We start from the raw sequence: 16,329 nt of genomic DNA, 5'->3' as shown, positions 1-16,329 counted from the left end.
CCAATAATATGTTCAGATAATTGCCTGGTTCTGTTAGAGGTCTCTTTCTTGTCAAATAGGAGTTTGCTAAATGCTTGCTCATAGCGTATCTTTTCAGATCTCTTGAGGGGACTTGTTGTGAACTGGTGCTATAAATAAAATCCAATCAAATTATAAATGAGGGTGACACTGTGGTGCATTGGTTAGAAGGTCCTGGGTTCAAATCCTGGCTCCGGGTACTCCAGTATCCTCCCACAGTCCAAAGACATGCATGGGGTTCGGTCAGTTGGTGATTTTAAATTGCCCATCGGAGGGAATGTGTGCATGGATGATTGTCTGTCTTTCTGTGTTAGCTCTAGGACAGACTGGCAACCTGTCCATGATGGACCCCACCTTTTGCCCTAAGATAGCTGGGATAGGCTCCAGCCCCCCTGGACTGTACAAGCGGAAGAGGATGGATGGATTATGAAAATGAAATGAAAATGATGTGTACTGGAACACAGGAGTGTGAATTTATAATGATTCACATCAGTTTCATATTATTTATAGACCAAAAAAAACCCAAAAAGACATTCACAAAATACATCTAAAGCTGCATGATGTGTTGCAGTTTCACTCAGGCATTCAGCCTCACTCTGTCATTTGATTGCTGTAGGATGGGCCTAAACTTCATCCTATTTCACAGCCACACTGTCCTCCCGAGCTGGTGCCAATCACAGCAGGCAAACTCGCCCAGAGCTCAGAGTGGCTGGAGCTCATTAGAAAAAGCTGGGCATGTTGTGGAGCCAGAAACATCCGGAAACCCAATGTGAGACATTCCTTGAGGCGTAGGAGAGGTTAATCAGCAGGGCAAAAACAATGAGCTCGGGTCCTGCAGGTAGAGAGGAGGGAGGAGGAGAAGGAGGAGGGAGGAAGAGGAGGGCGGTGTCCGAGGGAGTGCGAAGGACGGCGTGGTGGGTCGACTGTGAAATGAGGGAATGTATCAGGAAAAACACAAGGACATCCTGGATGCTGCTTGTTTCTGTGTATGCAGCAGATTTTTGTAAGTCACAGCATATCAAGTGTTTCGTGGAAGTGTTCAAAATTCAACATCTGTTATAAGCCAAAGGTCCTGTGTTATATTAAGACTTTTTTATTCCACCCAAAGCAGACATTAGGCAAGGCACCATTATGGCACACTGTGCTCCTCAGAGTGAACAAATTAAACCTGCAGTAGTGAAACAGATTGCATATATAAACTAATTCTAGCTAGTTAGGTTGTGTGGATACATATACTTGCTAATGACAGCTCATGGTCCAAAGGTCCAGTTCAGGGACTCCAATTAGCTGAGGTGAAGATTAGCAGACAGCTAATGTAATTTAAACAGTTGTTATGATGGGGAAAATTAGCTATAAAGATCAAGATATTTTTTTCTGTAAACAACTACTGCTGTAAAGTTGGAAGTTTTTGCATAGTAGTCTCTGGGGACTGACTTATTTCTGGAGCCTCTAGTGGACATTAGAGGAAATGCAGGGTTTAATTGTTAATCTTTTAGTAATGTTGAGAATTGTCAGCATCAGCTGTATTGAATTTTATCCACACTCTCCTGACTTCTATAACTACTTGGCAAGCATTTCAAGCATTGCCTTACTGTCAAATGTTTACTGAAGATAACTGTCGCTTTCCAAAAACAGTCTGACTAAAGCAGTACTGTACAAAAAATGTCAACATGTGTCCATCTACAGTACAGTGTACAGTGTTGAACGGGGAAAAATATTTGACATTTCAAACATGTTTTCTAAGTAAGGTGTGCGTGCGTGTGTGTGTGTGTGTGTGTGTGTGTGTGTGTGTGTGTGTGTGAGGAGAAAAAGAGATGAGCAGTGAAGCAGCATGTGAAAGAGACAAAGATGCCCCACCCCTTGCGTCAAAGGCTCCAAAAGACTGATTTCTCGCCCCCTTTTTAAGTTTACTTTTTTATTTCATATCATTTTCATTTCTCAGAGCCAGCAGTCCCTGCTTAGGTAGCAATCAATATGTATTGTAAAAAAAAAAAAAAAAAAAAAAAAAAAAAAACATAAATAGAGTGGTGGAAACTTGAGGAAACATGCTTTGGTTGTGCTTTGTTTTTTTGCTGAATGGGACGTTCCATCCATGTAATGCGGGAGCAGATTTAAAATATAACACAGAGTGGATAGCTTGGACAGTTTCATACATACACCACAGCCCATTTTAACCACTAATGGAATGGGCATAGTGTCAATTCACGGCCGGTCCCAGCTGTAGGACTCACTGTGGCTGGTTTTTATATGAGGTGCCTTTGGCCCAGGCCCACGCCAGGCTAACCACACTGCCCTCGCACCGCCACTCATATGAGACAAAAATACTGTACATCTCTCAGCAAACAAAGTTATGAAAAAGTATGATTCAAATGAAACAGCAGGGACTAATCTGCGCAGTATTTTTGTTTTTCCCATGGCTCCAGGAAGGATGATTTTTTTTGGAGCGATAACGTCAGCTGAGGAAATGAGAGATAAATCAAATGTCAGTACAATCTCGCTCACACTCCACCCTGAAGGATTTTTTTTAAAACTTGTTGATAGCACCACCTTCCATTCTTTGTACCTCTGGCTTCACCTGCTGCAGCCTCTGCTTTCTGCTGCTGTCACTGGACACATTCATTAGCATATCTGGTCATTTTCCCTCCTTGTTAACATGCACAAGTCTTATTCGTTTGTGCCTCAGTTATCAGCCTGTACCATATGCTGTGTAGGTGGTAGCAAAGAGTCTAGACAGATCCTTTGGCAACTCTATCTGCAGACCCCCTGAGACTTTCCTCTTAGTTGCTTCCCGACACAAGTTTATTCATCCCCTTCTATGTTTGATAACCCTCCCCTCCTGGGTGCTGTGTGTGTTTGTGTGCGTGTGCTTGTATATGAAGGTGCCCGCATGTGTCTGAATAGGGCAATGATGCACAGTCTCCTCTACAGGCATTAATCATTCCCTGGCAAAAATGTGACGTTGGAGCTGAATTCGCGTGTGTTCGGCATTTCTTTTATCTCACCTCTTGTAGGGCTGAATGCATGCGTTAAACCCGTGTCCACCTCTCCACCTGTACAACTCTGTATTTTTGGCTGTGTGATTTTCAGTTAATTTGACTTTATTCTGAGACACACGTCAGCTCTCTTTCTCTTTTTTAATTCTTTAGACACATGAGATACATGGACCCTTTGCCATTAATTGCTTGACAAAACAGCCACAGCAGCAAAGCACAAATCAGGGTAGCAGTCTAACAACATAGTACAAGCATGCTGATTAATTGATTTTCAAGAATAAAGCTTTTCAGTTATATTTGGAAAAAATGATAGCATTTAAAAATCACATAAAAATTAACAAAGAGCTTGTGTTTTTTCCCCAACATGTTATATTTGGTTTAACGTGTTTCCCTGGTTAACTATATAGATGCTGGAGAGTGCAAAATTAACCCCTAGACTGCAAACCCACAGTAGGAAATTCAGAGAAATGAAGTGGAATTGCCTCATTAATAAAGATGCAATAATAATGATAGTTACTGTAAAATCTGATAGAGTGGTTAGAATGAATAGCAGTGTTACATGTTGTTCTATGCAAAGCATCTCCACAGCAGCAGTGTGGATCTCAGGCGCCCTGCAGTGCCTGATGGTGGTTGCTTGGGGAGTGGTCAGTTATGTTCCCATAATTTGCATGGTCGACTGTTTTGGCCAGACAGAAAATGAGACATCCAAATAGGGCCGCAGAGGCCGTTTGACCTCTGGCTGTATTTCCAGCATGTTTTAGAAGAGCAGTTTCGCCCAGAAGAAAAGTTCTGTCTGCTCCTGATGCTAGTTGGCTTGCATTTCTATCCTAACCCTCATAAATCCCTGGTGTTAACACACATGTCATTTTAAAGCTATTAAAAATGAATGCGGCGACAGTGGGATTTCTCAAGTTCATCCAGCTTTTTGTTGCCAAATGACCCCCAGACCTTGTGGGTTCCTACATTACGATATACTCAATAATTATTGATTGGTTTCTTTCCTGTGGTTTGTTTTCATAAAAGCCTAAATGGAGCTTGACTTACATGGGAATCAATAGTTAATGACCGACTGACAGATCTTTTCCTTTGTTACACAAAAACACCATATGGAGGATGTAAAAAAGCACTTGTGGTCACATCAGCGTTCTCATTAATTTATCAAAACCTTGTTCTTGACTGTCCTGCGTGTAAGTGCAGATGTAAGTAATTATATGACCACACACATGTAGTCCTCACACCCTATCCTGGTCTTTAGGGGGCAGCAGTTGGAACTCGCCCACCAGCAGAAGCAGCAGAGAAGTTACCACCACGACATCAGATCTCACCTGCAGGGGCACCATGATCTCAGCCGAAGCCAGATTTTGGATAGGGGGAACGGGCTGCCCAAACAGGCTGCTTGGGCTCGGGCCAGCCACGCAAGCTGTGAAAAGGTCCTGCGGCCTCGTTCACATTTCACCAGCACTGCATTTGTTCCAGCTCCTCTCCACTTCCCCTGCCATCTGTGGTCTTAATGAAGCTGTCAAGAAGCTGTCATTCATTCACGAGTGGTGGTCCCATGCAGCATGATTGCAAACATTTAGCCATTGGGGACAGAGTGAAGCCTCAAGCTGCAGCGTAAAGTTCTAGTTTTGCTGAGTAAACGACTTTCACCTCATCCTCGCTCGCGAACAGCTTTTTACCTGTGATGACATGGGGCTTTTTGTGTGTCCTTGTGATCCCCTTTTGAATAAAATCACCGGGTGTTTTATTAACAGAATGAGTAATGACAAATCACAGCATGTCTTAGAAAGTCTTGGATGAGAGTGGGATGTAGTTGTGAAGAACAATAGAGAAAGTCCTACTGTTTGTGGCAGAGGAGTCATAGCAACGATAGACCACTGGGAAGCTGATGAATGACAGAAGGGATTCGTGTTCGCAGAGTGTCACTCATGGCTACTATGGCGCTCGATGTATCCACGCCTTCCTGTTTTTACAGGAGAAGTGGTAACTCCCTCTGTCTTAAGACAATCTGGAGCCTGTGATTAGAGGAGGGCATGAAAACTCGACTCATTTAGGCAAAAGTGATTTTTTTTAAACAACCACAATGTGTTCACTCCAGAGGGAACAAGCTGCTAATCCTCAATCCAGGCACGAAAATGTCAAGAGTTGAAATCAAGCCACTTATTTTCCCCAAGGACCAACAAGATGGCTGTTTTCAGTTAATCTGACAATCATTATTATTATTTTTTATCTTTTCGGACTTGACATCACCCCACTCTCTTTCATGTGTTCATCTAAAGTTTAAAGACATGTTCATATCTCTTTGTTTTACCAACTAGTTTTCATTCCCACTCAAATATCGCAAATTTTGCCTTTTTTTTTAGATTTTTTTTAGAGTTGCTGTTGATGCCTTGATTTAACGGCTGCAGTAGTACTGGACACCGAAAGCAGGCTTTTAAATCATGTGGCAGCATCAAAGGTCTAACATAAAGACAAAATCTGCAGTTCCTCTAGTGGCCACCTGAGGGTTTCTCTAAAATCTAGGTAGTCCATATATACTCCCATGTTAAAATGTTTCAGCAGAAATAAACATGTTTATAGTTTGAATGCAAGAAAAGAGTGTGGTTTCATGGGGCAATAGATTTGGTGGGAAACTAAAGGACAGTTTGGCATACAGACTCAACCAGCCAGTGATCGAACCACCAACCTTCCATTCCAAACTATCAGACTGCAGCTATAGCTCACTCTTCATAAGTAGAAAGAATGACAGTGTAAGAATGACAGTATTTCTATGAAAAGCTTTAAGTCTTTAAACTACAGTTACAGGTGGTACATTCTTGCAGCCACAACAGTAGTAAAATAATAAGGATGCACTAATGTCATATCTGCTGCTGTTGGTCTTTTACACTACTGTGCTTGTAAATCTCACAAGCTGCTCTATTTATTTATTTATTTTACATCCTGCACTACTTCCGCAATTGTACATAGGTTTACTTTAAATATATTACTTAGTGTCCTTTATTTATTTTCATATTCTTCAGGAAATTAAAGTGTGAGAACCTTTTTTATTCTCCTGTGTGTCCTGTACATGTAGTGGATTGACAATAAAAAAAAAAAACTTTCAATCTTTGATTCTTGAATAAGAAGGCAAATGTGACCATGCTGCCACTGACAGAATTTTATGAGACTGAAAATATCAATAAAAAAATTGAGGATGATGATGACCCAAAATGTGGACCAAATTTTATTCAGAGAAATTCATAAACTAAGATGTAAGAAGTACTTAAACAGCTGGATATTTGCAAAGTTTCGTTTTTGATCTGTTAGACCCAAGAAAACCTTTAAAGGTCAACGGATGTGGTTCTTTCAGAGTCTTGCTGAAGTGCAGTGTTTCACTGTACATGCATACATGTTGACATGTTGACTACCAGCACTGTATACTCTCAGAGACAGGGGTACAGTAAAAGTCCATTTATGTCTCCACAGATACCATGTGCATCAATGTATCCCCAAGGGATTATTAATGGACCTCAGGGTAACTGTGTATACTCTTTTGAGTGTCAACTTACATACATAGTACATGTATGCAGTGAAAGCTTCATAAGCTTCAGTAACAGAGAGTCTGAGTTGTGGCTAATACAAAAAGAAATTTGCTAAAATATTCATTTTCTTATTACAATTCAAAGTTTAACTGTCCCCTAAACTGATTTCATTCATCCTAGTTAAGTAGTACATAAAAAAGCAGTTTTCATGTCGCACTAAAGATGCACCCAAACTGAAAACTGCCTCACTTTGAAGATGATGGTGGGTTGCTCGTGGATATTCCATGCTTCACTTGTCTAGCTAATCCTCTAATGTATTTATTGTCATGTGTCAGTCTTATGTCAATCAATAGTATGCTGTGCTCTCATTGATAGTTCCATCAATAACTCACCTGGATAAAGAGGTTAATCTCAGGTGCCACTCATTTCATGTCACTAGCATTTAGTTCACAGTGCCTTTTCTCTGGTTGTCCTGATTGCTCCCAGTGTGGGTGCAGATTTATAAAAGCACTCCACAAATGTTAGTCTCTTAAAAAATGAATATGTGACCCAATTTTGTATCTTTTTAAAAGGTCATTAAGACCTCCGTCATCTCTGGTCTCTGAGTGAAAATATGTATTTCCTGACCAGTTACTTTGCTACATGGCCTGATGTATGTGTTGTATTATTACCAATTATTAATACAAACCTTAAATCACTCTCCTAATGAGGACACACAGGCAGGCTCTTCTAGTGTTGAAGTTTTAGGCAGAGGGCAGAGCTGACATCCAGCCCAAAGACCATTTGACAGAAAAACATGGCCACTGTGATTCTGTTGTAGAAACATGCACTGGGACATGAATGAAGGCTACAAGGCTGACTGCTTCTCTCTGCTTCTGTTAACTGCTGAAGATCAAGCTTTGGCTGCTTGGCTACATACACTACAGCATACACTCAACTTGAACATCACTCCAGGTTCTTAGCTAGCTTTGTGTTAGCATGCTGTCTGTCCAGATGCTTGCAGAGAGTCTCTGTGTTAGCCAAAGTTTTCTCTGACCTGGCAATAGTTTGCACTTTACTGTTACATTCTTACCCTTTCATGGAATAAAAAGAAAACTAATGTCTATATTTTCACTCCTCAAAACTTGCAGACTGCTCCACTGTTTTCCTACATGCAAACCGTGTGCACAAAAGGAAAAAAAGCTGCATAGGCACAACAGGCACATTTGATGAGTTTGAGGTTGATTAGTGACTGTAATGTGATTACAACATTTTGAACAATCACACACTGAAAAATATAATGTGATTACATTAACATGTTTGACCCACAGGACATGTGGGCTACTGTAGTCCACATGTCCAGTGGTGTCTGACACTGAGATCTCAGCAGTTGATGGGCGAAGCCTCTGGTGATCTGGATGCTTGTTCTGGATGCTCGTTTGAGTTGGGATATCGAGAGTTTGGCAGCTGTTTGCGGGCAAGGGTTGTTCATGTTTAGGCTATGCCAATGTTTAGGTGGGTGGTAAGTATTAAAGTAACATCCGCATGATTGGAAGAACCTGACATTTCCCAGTGCTGGAACAAGATGATCATTGTTCACTTCATCAGCGAGTGGTTTTAATATTGTGGCTGATCATCCAGACTGCTACATAATCACCCTCCTGCAGTCCTCAGATGCTGAACTAAAGAGGAAAACAGAGAAAAAGCCTTGGGTGCGAGTTCAGTGTCCTTGAGGGGGGAATTTTAACCATGAGAAAGTGTCGCTTTTTCCACCAGAGCTTGTTGGGATTGTGAAAGGTGGAGGCAGTGGAGTCTTTTTTGTGAGTGCCAAATGGGGATGAGTAAGCGATCCCAAGAGCCAGAGGTTGTTCTGGGCAATAAGGAGTGTGGCCACACTGACGTTAGCCAGCGCTCTCCTTTTATAGAGGAGAAGGGTAGCATGGAGCCAAAAGAGGCAGACTGAAGCAGCCAAAGCTAGCAGCACATCTTAGCGGCTGTGGCCCATTCTCATCTAAGCCTGGACAGGCACCCACAACCGCAGAGCCTGGAACAAACCGCTTGCTCAGTCCCTTTCATTTAACCCATCACTCTTTCATTTCTCCAGCTTCAGCCTCTCTCCATCTCTGTCAGTTTTTGCCTCCACCTTTGGCTCCTGCTCTATTCGTCATTCTCCTTTGCGCTTTTTTTTTTTTTTTTGGCTGTCCCACTTGTCAATCTGTTAAACCTATCAGGCATTGCTCACAGGGCAAAAATGTGCCATAATGAAATAACATAGGGAATTACAGCATGTTGTGGGTGAAGATGAAACTGGTCTATTTATGAGCGCAGAACAAATAAACTAGCTTTGAGGGTACGTCTGGACAGCGTCCACCACAGAGTAGTGACAGGGCTTCAAAAAGCAGTAAAGCTGGAGGGAAAAACCATTTCACAGCCTAAGTCGGGTCGTTATGAACAAATAACGTAATGGTTGGCTTTAGGTTAGCAATATTTCTGATTTTAGACTGGGTAGAGTTTGATCTTACTCTTAATTAGCCAGTTTTCAGGTAGCATTAGCACACTTAAATCTGCTCAGTGCACCCACTGGATATGATTAGGAGAAAAGAAAAGCAGACACATTCTCACAGTGTATATTTCATTTTCACACAGACAGCTGGCATAAGGTGGTGGAGCTGTGACTACAGCTTGAAAAAAAGCTCTAAGAAAGCTCTAATATGAAAATATTAAAAATAATAGCAACGGCTTCTTAACCAAGCCTTTCACCCCGAGAATGCCTCTGAATAGACAAGAATGCCATGAAGCCAGAAGCATTGCACCTGTTGTTCTTTGCACCTGAAAGCAATGACAGGAAATGTAGCATGAAGTGTTGTTGCTATGGTTTCCTATAAAAACACTGGGTAAAAAGAGTAGTGGGTATAGTAAGTGCAAAGTGGCCTGATATACTGCACTCCACTGAGGCTGAAGTCATCGACCATGAGTCAGTGAATGGCTAGAAAAACATCAAAAAGAGGCGTTCACATTCGACGTTAAACATTCCTTTAGAGGCAGGGAGGGAAGGACTTCAGATACAGATACAAGGCAATGCATTTCCTTATTGTTTGACTTTCACTATCTTTAAACCTAGCATATGCCCACATATCTGCACAAGTCCCTGACATTTAAGTGAGGACAGAAACAAAATAAGTATTGAAAATTGACCATAAGTAAGTTGACTGTGTTTAACTGAGATGTGTGGCAGCAACAACTCTACTGTACAAATAAAGAAGCAGCTTCCATAACTGTCAAATGAAGCTAATGCTAATGAGCCAAAAACTGCAGTTCCTCTGATTACCGCTCATGGATCTCTCCAGCAGTGAGTCAGTCTCTTAAGTTAAAATGTCCACTACTACAGCAGAAATCAGTATGTTCACAGCCTGATAACAAAACTGTTTTACTCGTTATAGCTAATTTCACCCTTCATAACAGCTGTATAAGAGGTGATCATTATTATAACTGACCCATTCGTATAGAATTAAGGCTTAAAACTAGGGTTTGGTGTCTGTGAATGATGGGTGGATGGTGACACAGGCAGCTGTAGCTTCTAGCTGTCTGCTAGGCCTCACCTCAGCTAATTGGGCTGTTTTGGGGATCCTTTTGTAGCATTTTAATGCAATTATCTGATCAAGAATTTGGCTGATCTGCGGTTAATTGTACTAACAAACTGTTCCAGTTTTGATGAGTGAAATTATCAGATTTTATTTGGATTTTACTAAACTAATCAGGCATCTTTGCACAATGCACTCAAACCTAACTAGCTTGCAAACCAAGGTAATTAGTGTTTGTTGAAAGCTGGCACTTCATCCTCCCACTCAGAATGGTCACTTGGAGACATAAAACAGTGGTAAAGGTTTAAAATTTGGACTATGGTAGAAACTAAACAGCCTCAAGCGCTATAGAAGTATGCCTATAAGATAATGTTACTTAACAATATTTAGCATACATCTGAACCATAGAGTGTGAGGGTTAATATTGCTAACCAAGCCTTTTCGTGACATTAACACGCTCTAATTTCACTTCATAGGAAAGCTTGTTTCGACCGCTGAAAAAAATCTCTGTTTTTTTAACCAGTCAATAAGTCAACAATAAGTCAAAATTTCAAGTTATTTTCTCAGTTTTAACTGATTTTCTCAAGAGCCTAAGTTAGCAAGCTGGAATTTTGAGACAATAACCTTTTTTTTTTTGCTCATGAATATTAAAATATGTTTTTATTTTAGTAGCAGGACACAAGCTTCTATACCATTGTACACCATGGTTCAGGTCTGTGCTTCTGTTTGCTGTTCAGCATCATTTTGGCTTTGCAGCCTTTCAGTGTTAACTATTGCTTGTGTGTTAGCATGTTACCTGTGCAGGTCTTTGGAGATATTTAATGCCAAGTTTGCAGCAGTGGTTCGTTGGTCTTAGCTGCCGATTAGCTACTTACACTTCTAATGCTGTCTTTTCCCAAGGTGGATTACTTTCATTAACTTATTAATGAACAAAATGAAGGAAAGCTGCTGTTTCTGGGTTCCAGGTGAAAGTTAACTGACTTTTTTTTTTTTACTATTTTGTACAATGGCAGGCTTTCTTGAGTTTTATGCTAAGCTAAGCTAAACCCATCTACACATCAGGTTAGAACTCAGACATACTTAGCTGTCAATACTTCACCATGATATTTCTTTTCCTTCTGTGTGACAGTGTCCTCACTTGAGCTGCAGGTCTCATAACAGGACAAAAAAAGCACAGCTGTCCTCTGGAGCGATGAGGACAAAGAAGGGGAACAAGCCACCAAAGCGTGCTTTTAGTGACACGGTGAGCGAGATCAGACTCTTTCTCATTACACACCACCCTCACTTTGCTCTAAGGATTCTCTTCCTCTCACACACACAGAGGTCAGTCATCCATCCAGATTACAACACCCGCTGTGGGGGTTGTGGGTGGGTTCCTGCCTGATACTGAAGGGAGCTCTCACTTTGACACTGTTATTTCTGGAGCGCTTTCGCCTGATCGTCATCTGCTTGGAGCACTTTCCACTCAAACCTGCACATTTAGCTCATGTTCACTAAAGCTAACATGCAGCATGACAAGCAGCAAGATGACAATAAAACTGGCTGTAATTCACTGCTGAAACATACTGTATGTACGCTCAATGTTTCCCTTAGTGACACTGTACTGAAAAATTTAATGTATATGAATAAAAGTTGTACATCTAAGGTGGAATGTCAAAACCTTTTTAGTCCTTTTCTATTAATTCCCCCTAAAATGTCTCAATAACTATAAATGTTGAGTTAATAACACTGCACCAATGAATAATACAGCATTTTATAATAAATATAAGACAGATTGAACAAACCACAAATGATTCTAAATCTTGGTGAATCATCCATACAACCAGTAAGTAAATTCAACATGCAATGTTAGCAGTAAATTCAGCATGCAATGTTCCATAGTAAATCTTTTAGTTATTCTTTAGCAGTAAATCAAGCTTGAATTTTATCATTTGTAGGTCATGCATAGGTGAAGTAGCTTTCCCTGTTTGGAAAATAGGTCAACATTAATCCAAAATCTTTACAACCATGTTTGGCATGCAACCACAAATCGAGGTCAGAAAATTCCTCTGGCTTGCAAATTCGAAAGCCGTGCTGTTTAACCTTGTCCTGTAGTTACTGTAAGCATGAGGAGTTTGCATGTTCTCTGCTATTTTTCAGCTGCTTCTGGTTGTTTTCACATTGGCCCGAGTGCAGCTCGTCATCTGTTCAATTTGGGTTTTTCATTTCAGTAATAAAGCTAAGCTATCATTAAAATAAATTGTGTGTATTAGATTTTTTTTTCTTTTTCAGGAGGATTTAATTTCAGGCCACTTTTTGTCTTGACCCAGAAGTTGGCCATGTCAGTAAAAGCTTCACCCTCCCTCAGGCTTTGCGAAGAGTGACCAGGAAAAAAAGAGTCGAAAGCTGTGGGGATAAATAGTAATAAAAAAAACACTAATAAAACCTGGGATGAGGCTGTAACAAGCATTAGCTCTACCTCCCGTGTCTGGCATCTCCCGGGAACTCTTGCAGAGCAACAGATGGTAAACTCTGAGTGACTCAGCTGCAGCTCGTTCATGCATGGTCCTCTACTGGCACCTGCAGGTCACATGCAGTAAGGATCGACTGCGCTTTAAGTTACAAATAAGGGGAAAAGTTGCACTATTTGCCATCTTTTTAAATGCTCACTGTGTGCCACTTTTACACATAGCACCACTCTACCCTCAACACGCCCTGGAACTGCTTAATGAATCAACTTAGTGCAATAAGTGAGGTTTCGACAGCTATTGTGAGTGATGATGAAGAGATCTCCACACAGCCTCGGGCTCTAATCATAAACACATGTGAGTCTTCCCACTATCTGGGCCAATTATAGGCTGCAGACACTAAACAATCTATCACAGGCGTATAGAAAAATGACCCCCCTGATACAAAAGGAGGGATGAAAAATGGCATGGAATGTGAAGAGGTGAGAGCAGATGGATTATGAACTATAAATGTATAACAAATGAACCGAGCAGGGGGCTCAGGACTGCCAGACCTTCTCAATCAATCACCACTCTAACAAGACGGAGGGCAGCGCGCTGTCGTCTCAAAGTGAAAGACTTGCAAGCGGCAAATTCCACGATCGGATGAGAGTGGCACACAAAACACACAAGTCTGCACACAAAAAGAGGAATGAGCAGTTGGAAGGTCTCTCTGCAGGATGTTTATGAGGCTTTGCAAGGTTAAGAACTCATCAAACAGCTCTGTCTGTGTCTGCTGTTCTGCACACCAGTGTTACAGACAGACAGATGCCATGTGGTCACTCCAACGCTTCAGGCCAAAGTCAAGTATCTCAGCAACAACTTCTATAGGTATTGCAGGGATGGGAGAGATGAACTTTTGTAAGTTAAGAGCATTTAATTATATTTGACAACTGAAGCTAAATTTGTCACAAAGTGCCGAAATATGAAATACTTACTTGTAGTAAATATACACCAAAAATAAAACCTGTGTTAGTAAACAAAAAAAAACATTCAACTTTGGAGATACAAATAGCCAACGAATACAAAAATTGGCCATATTCATAAATATGAATAAAACTCAAGTCATTTTTTATTCTGCTCTGTGTGAATGGGTGTAATCAACTCAGGATCACAGCCACACTTTAAACTTTAGCTGAACTACTCGGTCCCCCTCAGCCACAGTTTAGAGTATGATTTTCTTTTCTATTATTGATGTGGATGGAGTGCTGCAGCAATGAGTCCTAAAACTCAGATATAAATTGGGTCATTTCATAAAAAAATCACCTCCCACCTCATGCATGCTTAAATTCCTAGGGCCTTAAATTGTTTGAATTATGTAATGCGTCCAAAATATTTAAAAGAGCATGTAAATGCCAATGTCATCTGGCATACGATGTTAAAATGTAGGTTAGAAAAAGAGTTTCATATGATCTAATGTGCTTTGAATAGTCACCTATGCCCCATCATGATACAAGCCTTGAAAATTTACCCAGAATGCACTTTTCTGATGTTTCCTCCAGCAAATTATTAGAAAACTCATCAAACATCCAGAGTACCAGTGCTGGTTTCTTTTCCTTTGTGTCACAGATATTGAACTGCTGCACGTTATTCAAACTGCGATGTGTCCCATCATATTGATGTTCCCAGCTGGTTATAGAAAGAATCATATTGAACTAAAAACAGATTTTGCCTTTAGACTGTAATTTGTTGCCTTTTTAACTGGAGCTTAAATATGGTTATAAGGGTTCAAAAATCCTGGAAAAAGTAACTTGAGCTAATGAACACCAAATTTTGGCTCAGTCCTATGTGCCTGTCATTCTAAAAATATTTACAACTTCATTAAATATGATAAAGTTATTGTACAAAGAAATAAAACAAATTATTGTGAAAAGATCAGGTGGGAATTTGCTTCACATTTGGTTGGTTTTATATGGAAATACCCAGTTACCCTTTTGCGGTTCAAGTTCTCTGTCTTGAAGTAATTGTGTAATTTTTTTTTAACTAGTTGCTAACAAGTAGTTCATTGAGACTGAGGAAGATGTTTGGGGATATCCAGGCTATCGTGCCAAATACAGCAATGTAAAGCCATTGACATTAAAGTCATGGGACCGTGGTATAGTTTGTTTACAGCCTAGCTTCAATATTTTACTTTATGAGTCATACACTTTTTGTTCAGCAGGATAATCTTTTCTGACTCTAAACTTTTATTTCTCACATATCTTATTTTCATTGATAACTCAGAGGCCTAGGAAAACTCTCATTGGCTTCTTGTCAAAGGAATTACAGTGATACTAACTTCCAGCACTTCCAATAATTAAGCGTGGATTTACGTAACGGAGAACACAGCAAATATTTTCTCCCGACCTCTCTCTCTTCAACCTGAACAGCGCTTTGCTCCTTCGCTGTTTACCTCCGCCCGCCCCTCCCTCACTAAACACACTTCTGGCTTTAATCCTCTTTGCTCCTGCAGACAGACTCTCCCTGCTCTGTTTCACTCACTGTCCACACACATATCCACTCTGCCCTCCCCTTCTCAGCCTCCGCCTCATCGTCCCCGCACAGATGACCTTACGGTCCAGCCGGAGCCCCCACCTGCCACTGGCACCATGCAGACTGAGCTCAGGGGCCCGTGTGGGGGTGGGAGCCGGATGGCTAAAGCGCCACATGCAGCCAATAAACACATTGTGCCGTGCTGTCCGAGTCCAACGAGTCACAATGAGCCAACAGTGTGTGTTCTGGGTGCAGTGATGTCCTGTTGTCGGGGCCTTAAAGGGACACAGAGGGAGGAGGAGGAGGGAGGACAGTGCATCCCTCTTCAACCAACCTCCTGAGGTATTTAGAGGTGAAGAATGGAGCTGTTAGCACAAGATATGCATAGCAAGACACATAAGTTCTTTTCTTTTGCAACCACAATACTTTTCCTCAGATTTCATGTGGAAATCGCTGCATTGGTTTGTTCCATACAGGGAATTTGGGGGTTGGAGCTTCATGATACCAAACCTCTCAGTAAACCCTGCAGCAATGAATGTTTTTTAAGACTGGATGACACAAAAGTAAAATGGCTAGTTTGAAAAAAGTGTAAGAAACTGGTAGTTTGATTCATCCCACATATCTGTGGGAGAACTCATGCTGGACATGCAATTGCGTAGCTCAAAACACTCATGTGACCAGCTGATACAAGCCCTATGTTAGTCTGTCTGTGTTGTGTGCCTGTATGTGTTACTATGGAGACACCTAAAGCAGTAGGTGCAACCACAAAGGCTGGTTGAAGTACTTCAGCAGGTGTTTACGTGTCTGTCTGGTGACTAATTTTATCATGTCAATATTACAAGTTCCAGTCAGGAAATTTTACAGGTGTGTAGCTGAGATCAGCTTTCAGTTCGTGCTTCAGTGCATAACTGAGACACACCAGCTTTTGCATTAAGGAGGAGCTGGGGTGGAAGCAGGTTAAAAAGCATTGGTTCATATGAGGTTTATAGAAGCGTATCCAGCTGAAATGAGTGGGACTGTGGCTGTGTTGTGTCATTGTTGCCCACAGGAGCTTCTGTTGTGCATTTTGGTGATGATTTGGTCAATCAGACCGAGTTCAGTGTTTTGATTGATTTTTCTGTCGGCTCTCAGGGTCACCAGTGTTCCTGGAATCAGCAGATAGTGAAGTCAGCTTTTCAGTGTTAAGGCCAAGAACTGTTTTGTGTAAACATGCTGATATAAAATATACACATCACAGTATAAGTATGCATATGTAATAGAAACCAGGATTAGCTGAAGA

Source organism: Mchenga conophoros, linkage group LG16 (assembly GCF_057382185.1).
Source record: "Mchenga conophoros isolate Kocher_MC1m ecotype Shallow Benthic linkage group LG16, M_conophoros_male_GT1.1, whole genome shotgun sequence".
NCBI lineage: Eukaryota > Metazoa > Chordata > Actinopteri > Cichliformes > Cichlidae > Mchenga > Mchenga conophoros.
The sequence above is the reverse complement of the archived record's forward strand: the minus strand, read 5'-3'. Positions refer to the sequence as shown.